Source organism: Triticum dicoccoides, chromosome 2B (assembly GCF_002162155.2).
Source record: "Triticum dicoccoides isolate Atlit2015 ecotype Zavitan chromosome 2B, WEW_v2.0, whole genome shotgun sequence".
Classification (NCBI taxonomy): Eukaryota; Viridiplantae; Streptophyta; class Magnoliopsida; order Poales; family Poaceae; genus Triticum; species Triticum dicoccoides.
The window spans coordinates 353826915-353842639 of record NC_041383.1 but is presented as its reverse complement, the minus strand read 5'-3'; positions in this window follow the sequence as shown (position 1 = coordinate 353842639).

Sequence of the window (15725 nt, the reverse complement as noted above, 5' to 3'; positions counted from 1 at the left end):
CTGAGGAGGTGTCGGCGAGGTGGGCTGCTGCCCGGAGAAATCACCGCGGTCCTGCTTTTCTTCACAACCGCTTGCTTGTGCTGCTTCAAGGAGGCCACCCTACACCTCGTGGTGTTCCTGGAGGGCGCGACACCTCCAGCACTGGGGGCTCGTCGTCATCATCATCGTCGGGAAGGTCGCACAGGAGCTCCCTTTGCTCCGGGGCAGAGGATTCTACCACAACCTCATCCTCGGTAGCCTTGGAGGATTAGCCATCGGAGGAGAGGAGCACCAAGGTAGTAGGCGGCAAGGAAGACCCCAACAGCGCAAATCCGAGCTCGTCAAAGACATGCATGGCCGCGACGACCTCCTCGGCATCATCACGGCAGTACAGCGGAAGCCAGCCCTCCGGAAGGTCGTTCGGGTCCTTTCCCGTCAGGTAGAGCAACACCTAGTTCAGCTCCTCCTTGGGAAGGGGATCTCGGCACAGGCGGATCTTGTCGTCATCACCACCAAGCTTCCACAAGGGACAGGGGCGATCTTGAAGCGGCGTGACGCGCTACTTCAGGAACTCCCTGATGAGCATGGCCCCCGTCAGCTTCGTGTTCTTCAGCTCCTTATCCATTTTCCTTATGAATAGCGTCAGGGAAGGGTCAGTGATCTTCTCAGATTTCCACCACTTATCAGAGACGGGGAATGCGGTGGATAGCTTCAGTGAGCTCTGAGAGCTCTTGGCATGCATCAACACCCACCTCTTCACGGCATCCTCCACCTTCTTCCCGGCGCAGGAGATTGCGTTACCACCCCGTGCCGCGATGAAACCGATGCACCCGACTGGATTGTCGCTGGTCTCGGGAAGATAGAAGAAATGGCGAAATAGGGCAATGGACGGCAGCACTCCCATGAACGCCTCACAATAGCAGGCGAAGAGGGACAGAAGGAGGATGGAGTTGGCATGGGTATGTGATGACCCGCAAGTATACGGGATAGTTGTAGCCTCTTTCGATAAGTAAGAGTGTCGAACCCAACGAGGATCTAAAGGTAGAACAAATACTCTCTCAAGTCCTATCGGCCACAGATACGACTCTACGAACCCTTGACGTTCTCTTTACCTAGAACAAGTATGAAACTAGAAGTACTTTGTAGGTGTGATTGGATAACTTTTGCAAGATAATAAAGAACATGTAAATAAAAAGTAGGGACTTTTTAGATAAAGATGCAATAAAGTAAATAAATTGAGTGTGGAAAAGTGGTGGTAGGAGTTGCGAAATTGTCCCTAAGCAATTGACTACTTTACTAGACCGATAGCAAGTATTATGTGGGAGAGGCCACTGCTAGCATGTCATCCCTGACTTGGAATTCTATGCACTTACGATTGGAACTATTAGCAAGCATCCGCAACTATTAACATTCATTAAGGTAAAACCCAATCATAGCATTAAGATATAGTGGTCACCCTTCAATCATGTATGCATCAATTTCTATGCTAGGTTGAAGCTTCTATCACTCTAGCCCTCCAATACATAGTCCTATCAACATATAACTAACCCTATGGTGTGATCCACGCGCGCGCTCATATGATGGGAACCAAAGGACAGCAACATAACCACAAGCAAATTAAATCACTCCTAGCAAGTCATCAACCACCAATAGGACAACGAAAATCTACTCAGACATCATAGGATGGCAATACATCATTGGAAAATAATATGAAGCATAAAGCACCATGTTCAAGTAGAGGGTACAACGGGTTGCGGGAAAGTGGACCGCTGTAGATAGAGGGGGGAAGGTGATGGAGATGTTGGTGAAGATGGCGGAGGTGTTGGTGAAGATCGCGCTGATGATGATGGCCCCCGGCGGCGTTCCGGCGCCACCGGAAGCAAGGGGGAGAGAGCCCCCCTTCTTCTTCTTATTCCTTGACCTTCTCCCTAGATGGGAGAAGGGTTTCCACTCTGGTCCTTGGCTCCCATGGCTTGGGAGGGGCGAGAGCCCCTCTGAGATTGGATCTATCTCTCTGTTTCGGCATTCCCTGATTGTACCCCTTCACTGTTTATTAAATATTCGGAGATCCGTAACTCCGATTGGGGTGAATCTTTCGCCCAGATTTATCTCGTAAAATTAGCTTTCTTGCAGCAAAAGAAGGGCATCAACCGCCTTACGAGTGGCCCACGAGAGTCCAGGGTGCGCCCAGGGGGGAGGGCGCGCCCCCTGTCTCGTGGCCACCCCGGACACCGTTTCGCGTTGATTCTTCCTCCGGAAAATCCCAAATATTCCAAAATAATTCTCCATCCATTTTTATCCCGTTTGGATTCCATTTGATATGGGTTTCCTGCGAAACATAAAACATGCAACAGACAAGAACTGGCACTGGGCATTTGATCAATATGTTAGTCCCAAAAATAATATAAAAAGTTGCCAAAAGTATATAAAAGTTGAATAATATTGGCATATAAAAAGTTGCCAAAAGTATATAAAAGTTGAATAATATTGGCATGGAGCAATCAAAAAATATAGATATGACGGAGACATATCAGCATCCCCAAGCTTAATTCCTGCTCGTCCTCGAGTAGGTATATGATAAAAAAGATAATTTTTGATGTGGAATGCTACGTAGCATAATCTTGATCATATATCTAAGCATGGCATGAATATTAAGACACGAGTGATTCAAGGCAATAGTCTATCATTTGACATAAAAACAATAATACTTCAAGCATACCAACCAAGCAATTATGTCTTATCGAAATAACATAGCCAAAGAAAGCTCATCCCTACAAAATCATATAGGCTGGCTATGCTCCATCTTCGTCACACAAAATACTGCCATCATGCACAACCCCGATGACGAGCCGAGCAATTGGTTCATACTTTTTAACGCGCTTCAGCTTTTTCAACTCTTACGCAATACATGAGCGCAAGCCATGGACATAGCACTATGGTGGTATATGGTGGTGGTTGTGAGGACAAAAAGGGAGAAGATAGTCTCACATCAACTAGGCGTATCAACGGGCTATGGAGATGCCCATCAATAGATATCAATGTGAGTGAGTAGGGATTGCCATGCAACGGATGCACTAAGAGCTATAAGTGTATGAAAGCTCAAACTGGAAACTAAGTGTGTGTGCATCCAACTTGCTTGCTCATGAAGACCTCGGGCATTTGAGGAAGCCCATCATCGGAATATACAAGCTAAGTTCTATAATGAAAAATTCCCACTAGTATATGAAAGTGAAAGCATAGGAGACTCTCTCTATGAAGAACATGGTGCTACTCTGAAGCACAAGTGTGGTAAAAGGATAGTAACATTACCCCTTCTCTCTTTTTCTCTCATTTTTTCTTTTTATTTTTCATTTTTTTATAATTCTTTCTTTATTTTTGGTGGGCTTCTTTGGCCTCTTTTTTTTATTTGGGCTTCTTTGGCCTCTTTTATTTTTCATAAAGTCCAGAGTCTCATCCCGACTTGTGGGGGAATCATAGTCTCCTTCATCCTTTCCTCACTGGGGCAATGCTCTAATAATGATGATCATCACACTTTTATTTACTTACAACTCAATATTACAACTCTCGAACAAAGATATGACTCTATATGAATGCTTCCGGCGGTGTACCGGGATGTGCAATGATCTAGCATAGCAATGACATCAAAAAAACGGACAAGCCATGAAAACATCATGCTAGCTATCTTACGATCATGCAAAGCAATATGACAATGAATGCTCAAGTCATGTATATGATAATGCTGGAAGTTGCATGCCAATGTATCTCGGAATGTCTATGGCAATGCCATAATAGGTAGGTATGGTGGGTGTTTTGAGGAAGGTAAATTATGGGTTCATGATACCGATGAAAGTTGCGCGGCACAATAGAGGCTAGCAAAGTGGAAGGGTGAGTGTGCGTATATCCATGGACTCACATTAGTCATAAAGAACTCATATACTTATTGCAAAAGTCTACTTAGCCCTCGAAGCAAAGTACTACTACGCATGCCCCTAGAGGGATAGATTGGTAGGAAAAGACCATCACTCATCCCCGACTGCCACTCATAAGGAAAGCAATCAAAGAGCACCTCATGCTCCAACTTCGTTACATAACGGTTCACCATACGTGCATGCTACGGGACTTGCAAACCCCAAAACAAGTATTTCTCAATTTCACAACTACTCAACTAGCACTACTCTATATCACCACCTTTATATCGCAAAACTATTGCAAGGAATCAAACATATCATATTCAGTGATCTACAAGTTTTATGTAGGATTTTATGACTAACCATGTGAATGACCAATTCCTATCATCTCTCTAAAAAGATATAAGTGAAGAAAGCAAGTTTAATTCTTTCTACAAAAGATATGCCCACACTCTAACAATTATAAGTGAAGCAAAAGAGCATTCTACAAAAGGTGGTTTTCTATGTGAAGAGAAACAGGCAATCCAGACTTCAAATGATATAAGTGAAGCACATGAAGCATTCTATAAAGCCATACTCAATAGATTTAAGTGAAGTGCAATGAGCATTCTATAAATCAACCAAGGACTATCTCATACCATCATGGTGCATAAAAGAAAAGGTGAAAACTAAATGCAAAATACACTCCAAGACTTGCGCATAATGCATGAACGAAACAAATACGAAAACATACCGATACTTGTTGAAGAAAGAGGGGATGCCTTCCGGGGCATCCCCAATCTTAGACGCTTGAGTCTCCTTGAATATTTACTTGGGGTGCCTCGGGCATCCCCAGGCTTGAGCTCTTGCTCTCTTCCTTTTCCTCATATCTAGACCTCCTCGTTTAGACACTTCATCCACACAAAACTTCAACAGAAAACTCGGTAAGATCCGTTAGTATAATAAAGAAAATCACCACTCTAAGTACTGTTGCAAACAAATTCATATTTTGTTTTTGCATTGTATCTACTATAATATAACTTTTCCATGGCTTAATCCACTGATATAAATTGATAGATTCATCTTAACAAGAAAACTATGCATGAAAAACAGAATCTGTCAAAAACAAAATAGTCTGTAGAAATATAAACATCCACCATACTTCTGGTACCCCAAAAATTCAACAAAATTCGGAACAATAAACAAGTTGTGTAGAAAGACAGTGCAAAAAGAATTAGAACCGTTTGACTTTCCAGTAAAAAATGTAAAATTGCGCACTCCAGCCAAAGTTTCTATCCTGCACCATACAAACCAACAAGCATTGTAAACATCCTAAAGGCAAACCTTGGCACATTATTTTTATAATACAATGGAATTGTACAAGGGGATAATTATTTTTGTTGAAAAGTTTCTGTAATCAAGATTCACAATGTTTCCGTGAGCATGAACAAAGTTCAAGGCTAGCTCCCACTTCAACAATGCTTGTCTTTCTCACTTTCACTTTCCTTTTTGAAAAGTTTTGGGTTCCCCTCTTTATTTTCTTTTGTTTTTAAAATATATAAAAGCACTCAACAGAAATAAATGAATCTCTAAAACTTCCGGGTTGTCTCCCTGGCAGCGCTTTCTTTAAAGCCATTAAGCTAGGCATATAGTGCTCAAGTAATGGATCCACCCGGATCCCAAGGTATATCAAAGCCAATTTTAATTAAAAATGATTTGTGATTTAGTGGTGAGCACAAAGTAACATATATCATGCAACAACGAAGTCTAACTCTCTTCCTTTGCATCGGCATGTCATAAAAGAACAATTCATGCACACATAGTAAAGGCCAATGCATAGCATAAACAGTTTCTTGCAACTTCATAGTATGTGAAACATAGAGAGGTGAAGAAATAGTTTCACTCTCAAAATAATTGCAAGTAGGAGCAGCAAGTTCATGCATAATACATTCATCAAAATCATCATGTGCAATGGTAAAAGGCAACCCATCAATATAATCCTTAATAAGCACAAACTTCTCCGATATAGTGTAGTTTGGAGAATTCAAAAAGATAATAGGACTATTATGCATGGGTGCAATAGCGACAATTTCATGTTTAACATAAGGAACTATAGCAAGTTCATCTCCAAAAGCATCATTCATATTGGCATCTTGGCCACAAGCATAGCAAGCATCATCAAAAAGGGATATTTCAAACAAATTCAACGGATCATAGCAATCATCCTTCAGTAAGCACGAAGGGGAATTAAATAATGTATGAGTTGGAATGTTACTCTCATTAGAAGGTGGGCACGGGTAGCTAATCCGCTCTTCCTCCTTTTGTTCATCACTCTACTCATCATCTATTTCATCCAATGAGCTCACTGTTTCATCAATTTCTTCTTCCATAGCTTCTTGCAAAATATTAGTCTCTTCTTGGACAGCGGAGACTTTCTCAATAAATGCATTAATATAGTAATTGTATTCATAATTTTCATAGCAATATCTAAGTATAGCAAGATTTTTAGGCCTATAAGCATCATCATCTAAAGCTTCATACTTTTCAAACAAAGATTCAATTTCATAAGCAGCCTTAAAAGCAACAAATTTTTCTATTTGTTCCACATCATAGTAATCATATATACCATTAGCATAAGAAGCTAAGGTTTCATTATCATTAAATTTGCATGAAAAGGGAAGGTGTGGAGCCTTCATCCTAGAGCAACAAGTAATATCATATCTCAAGCATAGATTCCAGGCATACCAACACAACATAATAAATTGATCCCATAATAGTTTCCCTTTTTGTGTCGAGCGATAATCCCTAAAGTATTCACGTTGATCCAACGTGTTTCCCATTATAAAGTTGAATGGGGTTTTCTCAGGATTATCAAAGTAGTACATAATATCTTTCGCATAATGAGAATCGAGGGTTTTAAGAGTTACCCCATCTCCATGAGTAGCAAGTACACCTAATTTTTTTGGTATTTTGCGTTCCATATACATAATTAAAGATAGAGAACAACTTAGAACAGCAAATAAAAATTACTTAGTGATAAAGCAAACAAGCACACACGAGAATATTCACCCCACGCTATGACTCCCCAGCAACGGCGCCAGAAAAAGGTCTTGATGACCCGCAAGCATACGGGATAGTTGTAGCCTCTTTCGATAAGTAAGAGTGTCGAACCCAACGAGGAGCTAAAGGTAGAAAAAATACTCTCTCAAGTCCTATCGGCCACTGATACGACTCTACGCACGCTTGACGTTCGCTTTACCTAGAACAAGTATGAAACTAGAAGTACTTTGTAGGTGTGATTGGATAACTTTTGCAAGATAATAAAGAACACATAAATAGAAAGTAGGGGCTGTTTAGATAAAGATGCAATAAAGTAAATAAAGCGAGTGTGGAAAAGTGGTAGTAGGAGTTGTGAAATTGTCCCTAAGCAATTGACTACTTTACTAGACCGATACCAAGTATTATGTGGGAGAGGCCACTGCTAGCATGTCATCCCTGACTAGGAATTCTGTGCACTTATGATTGGAACTATTAGCAAGCATCCGCAACTACTAACATTCATTAAGGTAAAACCCAACCAAAGCATTAAGATATATTGGTCCCCCTTCAATCCCGTATGCATCAATTTCTATGCTAGGTTGAAGCTTCTGTCACTCTAGCCCTCCAATACATAGTCCTATCAACATATAACTAACCCTACGGTGTGATCCACGCGCGCGCTCATATGTTGGACACCAAAAGACAGCAACATAACCACAAGCAAATTAAATCAATCATAGCAATTCGTCAACCACCAATAGGACAACGAAAATCTACTCAGACATCAGAGGATGGCAACACATCATTGGAAAATAATATGAAGCATAAAGCACCATGTTCAAGTAGAGGGTACAGTGGGTTGCGGGAGAGTGTACCACTATAGATAGAGGGGGGGAAGGTGATGGAGATTTTGGTGAAGATGGCGGAGGTGTTGGTGAAGATCGCGGTGATGATGATGGCCCCCGGGGGCGTTCCGGCGCCACCGGAAGCAAGGGGGAGAGAGCCCCCTTCTTCTTCTTCTTCCTTGACCTTCTCCCTAGATGGGAGAAGGGTTTCCACTCTGGTCCTTGGCTCCCATGGCTTGGGAGGGGCGAGAGCCCCTCCGAGATTGGATCTATCTCTCTGTTTCTGCGTCCCCTGATTCTACCCCTTCACTGTTTCTTAAATATCCGGAGATCTGTAACTCCGATTGGGGTGAATCTTTCGCCCAGATTTTTCCCGTAAAATTAGCTTTCTTGCGGCAAAAGAAGGGCATCAACCGCCTTACGGGTGGCCTGCAAGAGTCCAGGGCACGCCCGGGGGGAGGGCATGCCCCCCTGTCTCGTGGCCACCCCAGACACCGTTTCGTGTTGATTCTTCCTCCGGAAAATCCCAAATATTCCAAAATAATTCTCCGTCCGTTTTTATCCCGTTTGGATTCCGTTTGATATGGGTTTCCTGTGAAACATAAAACATGCAACAGACAGGAACTGGCACTGGGCACTGGATCAATATGTTAGTCCCAAAAATAATATAAAAAGTTGCCAAAAGTATATATAAAAGTTGAATAATATTGGCATGGAACAATCAAAAATTATAGATACGATGGATACATATCAATATGGAGCGCTTGGAGACCATAGTGGTGAAGGATGGCGAAGAAGAAGGGGGGGATGGAGGTACCAGCCCGAAGAAGACACTGTGCATGAAGAAGGGGAAGAAGTTGCTGCCCGCGGGCTACGGGGCAGCGGTGGCGACCCGGAGCACGGTCTTCTTCCACTCATTGTCATTGCTCGCCATCAGGAGGAGCATTGTCTGGAGATTCTCCCCGGTCACGTAGGGCGCCAGCAGCCATGGCTCATACCAGGCGGAGCCGGCAGCCGAGAAAGAAGCAGTGGTCCTCTCGGTGGCCATCGGGTAGGAGATTTGGTGGAAAATCAGCAGATCAGGTGAGCTCGTCTGCTGTGGGGAGAAGGGGATCTGGATCCCGACGAAGAAGGAGCAATGAAAGCCTGGCGGCAGGCAGCACCCCTTTTTGTCAGACAGGAGCAGTTGCCGAGGCAGCGTGGGGAAACGGAGTCGCCCATGTCCAATCAATCGCCACACGTCATCAAGGCCGCAGGCGGTTAGGGCCCACGGCGCTCTGCACTTGCCCTTTGGCTTCACCTGGAAGCGAAGTCCGAGCGCGCCTTGGGCCTGGGGGCTACTGTCGGTGTCCTGGACTTGGGGGTATCCAGTCCTGCCTGGCTGCCGCCCACCACGTGACTCCATCGACGGCCTGGTACGTCCTAGCTTCAACACCAACACAACAAGACCCTCGCGACGGGCCAAGCCTCGCGAGGGGGACGACGTCAAGAAACCCGAAGGAGTTGGCCTCCTCAGGAGGGCTCCTAAGGGGCAGAGAATTCTATGCAGCTACCTCATGAGGCTTAGCTGACGTGGGCCATGACGACCAAGAATAGGTGGGTGCCAGGCAAGTGCGGAGCGCAGGTTTCCTCTTTAATGCAAGGGAGGCAAGCCACAGGCACGGAGTCCCGACGAATCAGCTAAAGGTTTCCATTCTGGTGAAACAAGACCAAGACCGCCAGGACGGCAGGACGGAGGTCATCACTGAGCCCACCGCAACGTCACGACCAGAGCCTTTTCGCAGGCGAAGACTACTTTTGTCAGGATAGATTGTACTACTTGTCCCCTTTCAAATTCTGCCGTTGTGGAATCCCTTCCCGCTCATATTTGGGAAGAGGACCGAGGCCACTATATATAGGACTTAGCCACCACCATAGTAGGGGGATCCATTCCGACCCGAGCACCACACCAGCTCAAGAACAACTCACCTCCTAAGGCTTGTTCATCATTTGTACTAGTTCATCCATAGCCCCTCGAGGCAATCCACCACACCACACTGGATTGGGGTATTACACCACAACGACGGCCCGAACGAGTATAAGTCTCTCTGACTTTGTGTCCGTGTGAGCGCGACGCACAAGGCTAGGGAGGATCGTGAGTAGGCAGACTGGGCAGGTTGAGATCTTCGCACGCACCCCCGAGTTCGAACCTCTCAAGGGTTGTATGATCCTGAAATCCGACAATCTCTGTTGATAGTGATTTGTCCTTGGGATATTAGTACCCTTGGTGATAGTCTTCAAGGTTTTTGGTTTATCATTCTTCCAATGTGGTAGAAGTTCTTTTGAACCAAATAGAGTGCTCTTGATGAGTTCTTCGTTCTATATTGTGCTCTGCCAATCCTACCTTTCTTGTTGGGTTATCCGGAGGAAATATGGTGAACTTGTTCGACATGCTAATCTATGCATCCACAACTCAGAAAATCATTTTTTTCTTTGAGTTGTCCCTCTTCACTTATATTTCTGACGTTCATCTATCAATAAATAGTCATGAGTATATCCTACATTTGTTCATCGATGCCTATTACTCTTGTGGTCTGTCAAGCCATTCTATTTCATAATGACTAGGAGAAACAAACTCCAGTACCTCATCCATTTATGGGATTGGGTCAAAGTAGTTGTATTCGGTAGACCAAAATGCCAATTCAGCTTTTGTTCTGTTCTACCATGGAGCATTATCCTCTTTCATGTCAAGAATATCATAGGAATTACACCACCTCTAATGACTTCTTGATACAGTAATATTTCTCACCATCTTTATTCATTCCATGGTCCCCGTGTTGGTTGTAACCAGAATGCTGACAAGTGAACCGTGATATGTGAAATCAATACTCATAGCAACCCTATTGCTTGGTAGTTAATGGACAATAACTTCGTTCTTACTATGTTGATTATTGAATCAGCATACTACGGTTGATCGTGCTACCTAGTCCATTTCTCTTGGTGCACTTTTCAATCAATGAGTAATGATTGTGTCAAGCTCTTGCTTTTGTCGATCATACCTTATTTCCCTGAAAAGCAAGATTGTTCTCAAGCTTAGTAACATATCGGTGGTTCGTGATTTTCTGAATATCTTCTCGGGAGTATTACCAGGTTGTCCCCTAACCGTTATGTTGAGTTCGTGATCAAATTTGTTTTTCTACAAACCACTCCTTCTCCAAGAATTCATGTTGGATGCCCCTAAGCTAGTTGGTTAAGCTAAACAACAACTTGGAGAGTTGGAAGATAAAAGCTTTATTCGACTTCATTCCAAAGGGGTATCTTTTGTATGTGTGTTGAAGAAAGATGGTATCTTTATCGACTGATCTTCGTGATCAGTTGTTGGATCCATTGTCTTACCCCAATATTTTGATTTGAGTGTGGGCTATGGTCAAATCAAAATCAGAACCAACGATTCCCATAATGTTGTCTTATTCGTGGTTGGTCTCTCTAGCATACACCATTATATATCTTTTGGTCTGACCAGTACTATCACCATGTTCAGATAGTTGTGGAATTCCATCTTCATTGGAATTTTGATGAATTGTTGTTTAACCCATCGACAACATCCTTATCATGTCCATGATTTGCGTTGGACATTAAGCTAGTGTTGGAAACTTGTGAAGGCATTATCGTTGTTCCCGTTCATGGAGTGTATGTTTTGATGAAAGTAGTGACTTCCTCTAATTCATGTGCATTTGATGCAAGTTGCCATTGTGAATTCGAGAAAGTTTATTTTGTTTCCTTTGGAACTTTCCCAAGCCATTCATGCATGTGTGAAGTATACTATGGTTTAGTAAATTTGCAAACTCCATTCCACATGTATTTCCTAGCACACCAAGCCATTGATTTATTTGTTCAAGCAAAAGAAGTTCATAAGTGCTAATCATTAAGGACCCAAATGGACATGCACAAGACTTTGATATCCTCAACGATGGTTCCCAACCAGAACTCGACAGTCTTTTATTGTAAGACATCTATGTGGTCATGTTTGTCTCAGACAGTGTGTTCATGTGTCTCGTGTAATCCATCTCATGTTTCAGAGCTTCCTGTCATAGCTCATTTCCTCAGAATCTCGCAATGTCATCTCGTTGATTTGTATTGAAATCTTTCCTTTTCAGGCATGCTGAGCCTGAAATATCCTGTCACCAACCAGATCTAAATCTAAGGCAGATACGATGGTTGGAACATTACCCTAAGAATTATAATATTGGTCTATCTGTAACCCGGCAAGGTGGATGTTGTAGCCAACACACCTAACCAAAAGACATATTATTGAGTATTTTGATTGCACAATTTGGCCACTTCCCCATGAGGATTTAGTATGGCTTATTCTAGAAGTTGATCCTTACGGATTCTTTGTGCTCCCAAAGTCTGACCTTTACTTGACATTCTAGATACCAAACAATACATATAATTAGGTTACGCTTGTAAATCAAGGAGAACAAAAAGCAAAGTGCTAAATGTCTCTCGGTCGATCATGCACACTTTTCTCTCTAGGCATGGCTAAGGTGAAATATGAGAAAGTGTTGTCTTCCTTTGCATCTGCATTCTCCATCTTTATTCATCGCAGTAGTATGAAAAGTTACTAAGATCTTTGGCATAGATATTGGTAAAACCCTGATGAATATGGAAATGCTCAAGTTCTTGAGAGCATGCTTAGACACTAGGTTATATCCTTGGCATCAATTGGAATGTGCCTTCCATTTGATGAGTTGTTATATACCTCTAGATTCCATTCCAATCTCAGTATGCCATTTATTTCGGTCGATCATTTGTAAATTTGCCTCAGTCTGGTATATAGAGTTTCGATGATCCTTGTATCAAAAGTAATTCTTTTTTCCTGACATAGGAAATAATCCAACGACTCACCTCTCCTAGGTGCCTTGATATGGTATTAAGGGCAATATATCTCCTTGCTACTTTCACAATCACCATCTTCTTTAAGTGTGGAATTTTTCCTCCCAATTGAAACTTCATCATCTGGTTCCTTCCCTTGTACCTGATGTGTGTTTTGTGTCTCAGCTCGCGAGATGTTATTATGTCTCATTCGAAGAGTTGGTCGTGAGTTACTCGATGTTCGTGAATACTGAATCCTTTAGAGTTCTCCTCTCTTTCCATTGTCGTATTTGGATGAAGATCTATAACGCCCCGAGACCGATGTGCCAGTCTTCCAGTTATTCGCCGTCATTGCCATGTCTTCCGCTTGTGTGTTGCACTTTGCCATGTCATCATGTGCATTTCATCCGCATGATTTTCAAAACTTGCATCCGTTCGTCACTGGCTTCCCCCGTCCCTTCCATGCTCCATTCGGAGTCCCGACACACTCGCACACGGCCGCGGCACCTCCAAAATATTATTTTATAAGTGGCATAAAAATGTTCTCGGAATGGGGTGAAAGTTGGTGTGCGGTGTTATTGTAGTGTAGGTAGACCGCCTGCCAAATTTCGCCCCATTCGAAGTTTGTTTGATAGCCCAACCGTTAAACATATAGCCGCAATATAGCCGTCAAACGTCGGACATTTTCGGTCTCCAAAAACTGTTGCCAGGCTGCCGTCCTCTCTTCTTTTCTCAGCCCGAGGCCTTCTACACAACCCACTAATCTAGCCCACTAACCCAGCCTAAACCCCCCTATGATCGGTGTCGTTGGATCATGATCCGAGGGTCCAGAAACCGAGCAAAGCCCTCAAATCCTAGCCCCTAACCTATCTATAAACCATCCCCCTTGCCATTTTGGGAAGCCTAACTGTCGGTGTCAAAACCGGCGGATCTCGGGTAGGGGGTCCCGAACTATGCATCTAAGACTGATGGTAACATGAGGCGGGGGACACAATGTTTACCCAGGTTCGAGCCGTCTCTATGGAGGTAATACCCTACTTCCTGCTTGATTGATCTTGATCAATATGAATATTACAAGAGTTGATCTACCACGAGATCGTAATGGCTAAACCCTAGAAGTCTAGCCTATGAGATTATGATGGTTGTGGCTTAAACCCTAGAAGTCTAAACCCTTCGGTTTATATAGACACCAGGAGGGGCTAGGTTGTACAAAGTCGGTTACAGAGAAAGGAATCTACATATCCGAATTGCCAAGCTTGACTTCCACGCAAAGGAGAGTCTCATCCGAACATGGGACGAAGTCTTCTATCTTGTTTCTTCATAGTCCAACAGTCTGGCCGCAGTACATAGTCCGGTTGTCCGAGGACCCCCTAATCCAGGACTCCCTCAGTAGCCCCTGAGCCAGGCTTTCAATGACGATGAGTCCGGCGCGCAGATTGTCTTCGACATTGCAAGGTGGATTCCTTCTCCGAATACTCCAACATAGTCTTCCGAACATAGAAAACATGTCCGGCTCTGCAAAACAAGCACCACACACAACCGTAGAGAGTATAATATTTCACGAGTCCAATCCGCTGACAACTTTTTATAGCGTGACATCACGCCACTGCCCGGCCATTATTCGAACAGTTTTTTAGCCCGCCGCTCCGTATTTTGAGGTGCGGTTTCACTGGCACGTCTTGTCGAAGCAGAGATTGTGTCCCCTTATCACGGGATTCTCATCAATACGGGCATGGGTAACCCAACCTTTCATCTGCACGGCGCTTCGGGAATAGACAGATTTTAAGGCTAGCAGGGAGGCGCATAACTTTTACTGCCTTTATAAGGGGATAAGGGTTCATCCTTGTTTACCCACGCCTTCTCCTTCCTCTTCCTATCCATTCTCGAGCTCCAGCGCCCAAGCTCTTGCCTTCTCCGCCCAAAAAAGCACTCCAACCATGTCCGGATCCAGAGCTGGAGGCAAGTGGATGGCCCCCTCCATCAAGAAGAAGGACGTCAAGGAGCTCCGGGAGGCTATCTACCTAGCCAAGGAGATCGTTCACCAACTTCCAGCCAAGGGACAGATCGTCCCTACCCCAGAGCCCCATGAGAGGGTTGTGTTCCTCACACACTTTGTCCGTGGGCTGGGATTCCCTCTCCACCCGTTTGTCCGCGGACTGATGTTTTACTACGGGCTGGACTTCCATGATTTCACCCCCAACTCTATCCTCAACATCTCGGCATTTATTGTCGTGTGCGAGGCCTTCCTCCGCATCCTACCTCACTTTGGCCTATGGATGAAGACCTTTAGTGTGAAGTTTAAGGTGGTGAGCGGCCAACAGGCAAAGTGCAGATGTGCCATGGTGGGCAAGATGCCCAACGTCACCTGGCCTAAAGGCTCCTTTGTGGAGACTGTCAAAGGGTGGTAGTCAGGGTGGTTCTACATCACTGAGTCGCGCGACACCAACTGGGTGGCGGCCCCCATGTTACGATCCGGAGTCCCGATGCGGCTCACCTCCTGGCAAGAGAAGGGCATGTCCTGGGGCTCTCCGGACGAGCTGACAGCGCTCCAGACGTGTGTCCAGGGCATGATTACTAAGAAAGTCAAGCTTGTGAACGTGATCCAGGTCATGCTCGTCCGCCGGATTCTTCCATGCCAACGCCAAACTTGCTATCTATGGGAGTTTGATCCGGCCAAGCACCAGACCCTACTAGAGCTCTTCGGCACGACGCAGGAAGAAATCTAGAAAGTGCTCATCAAGGCCAACGAGGTGCCGTAGGCCACGGACGAGGACCGTGGGCACGACCTAACTCACCCAGCTAATCCGGTAAGTTCTCTCATGTTTTCAAGGTGTACCCTTTACTTGCATATTAGAGGAAGGCATCTAAGTCTCCTTGTAGATTATTTCAGGACTGGACAGAGATAGCGGAGCAGATTATCTGTCCGGCTCCGTTGCCCGAAGGCCTAGAGACTTCACTCCTAACGAAGATGTTGTTCCCGGCGCCTTACGAGGTGCCGAAGAAGAAGGCCAAAAAGAAAGCCAAGGGGACCAGAAGTGGTCTCCGCCATAAGGGCACTTCGGACGTGACGTCCGAAGACACCGAGGCATGCTCCTCCGCCGAAGACGACGAGGAAGAGGAG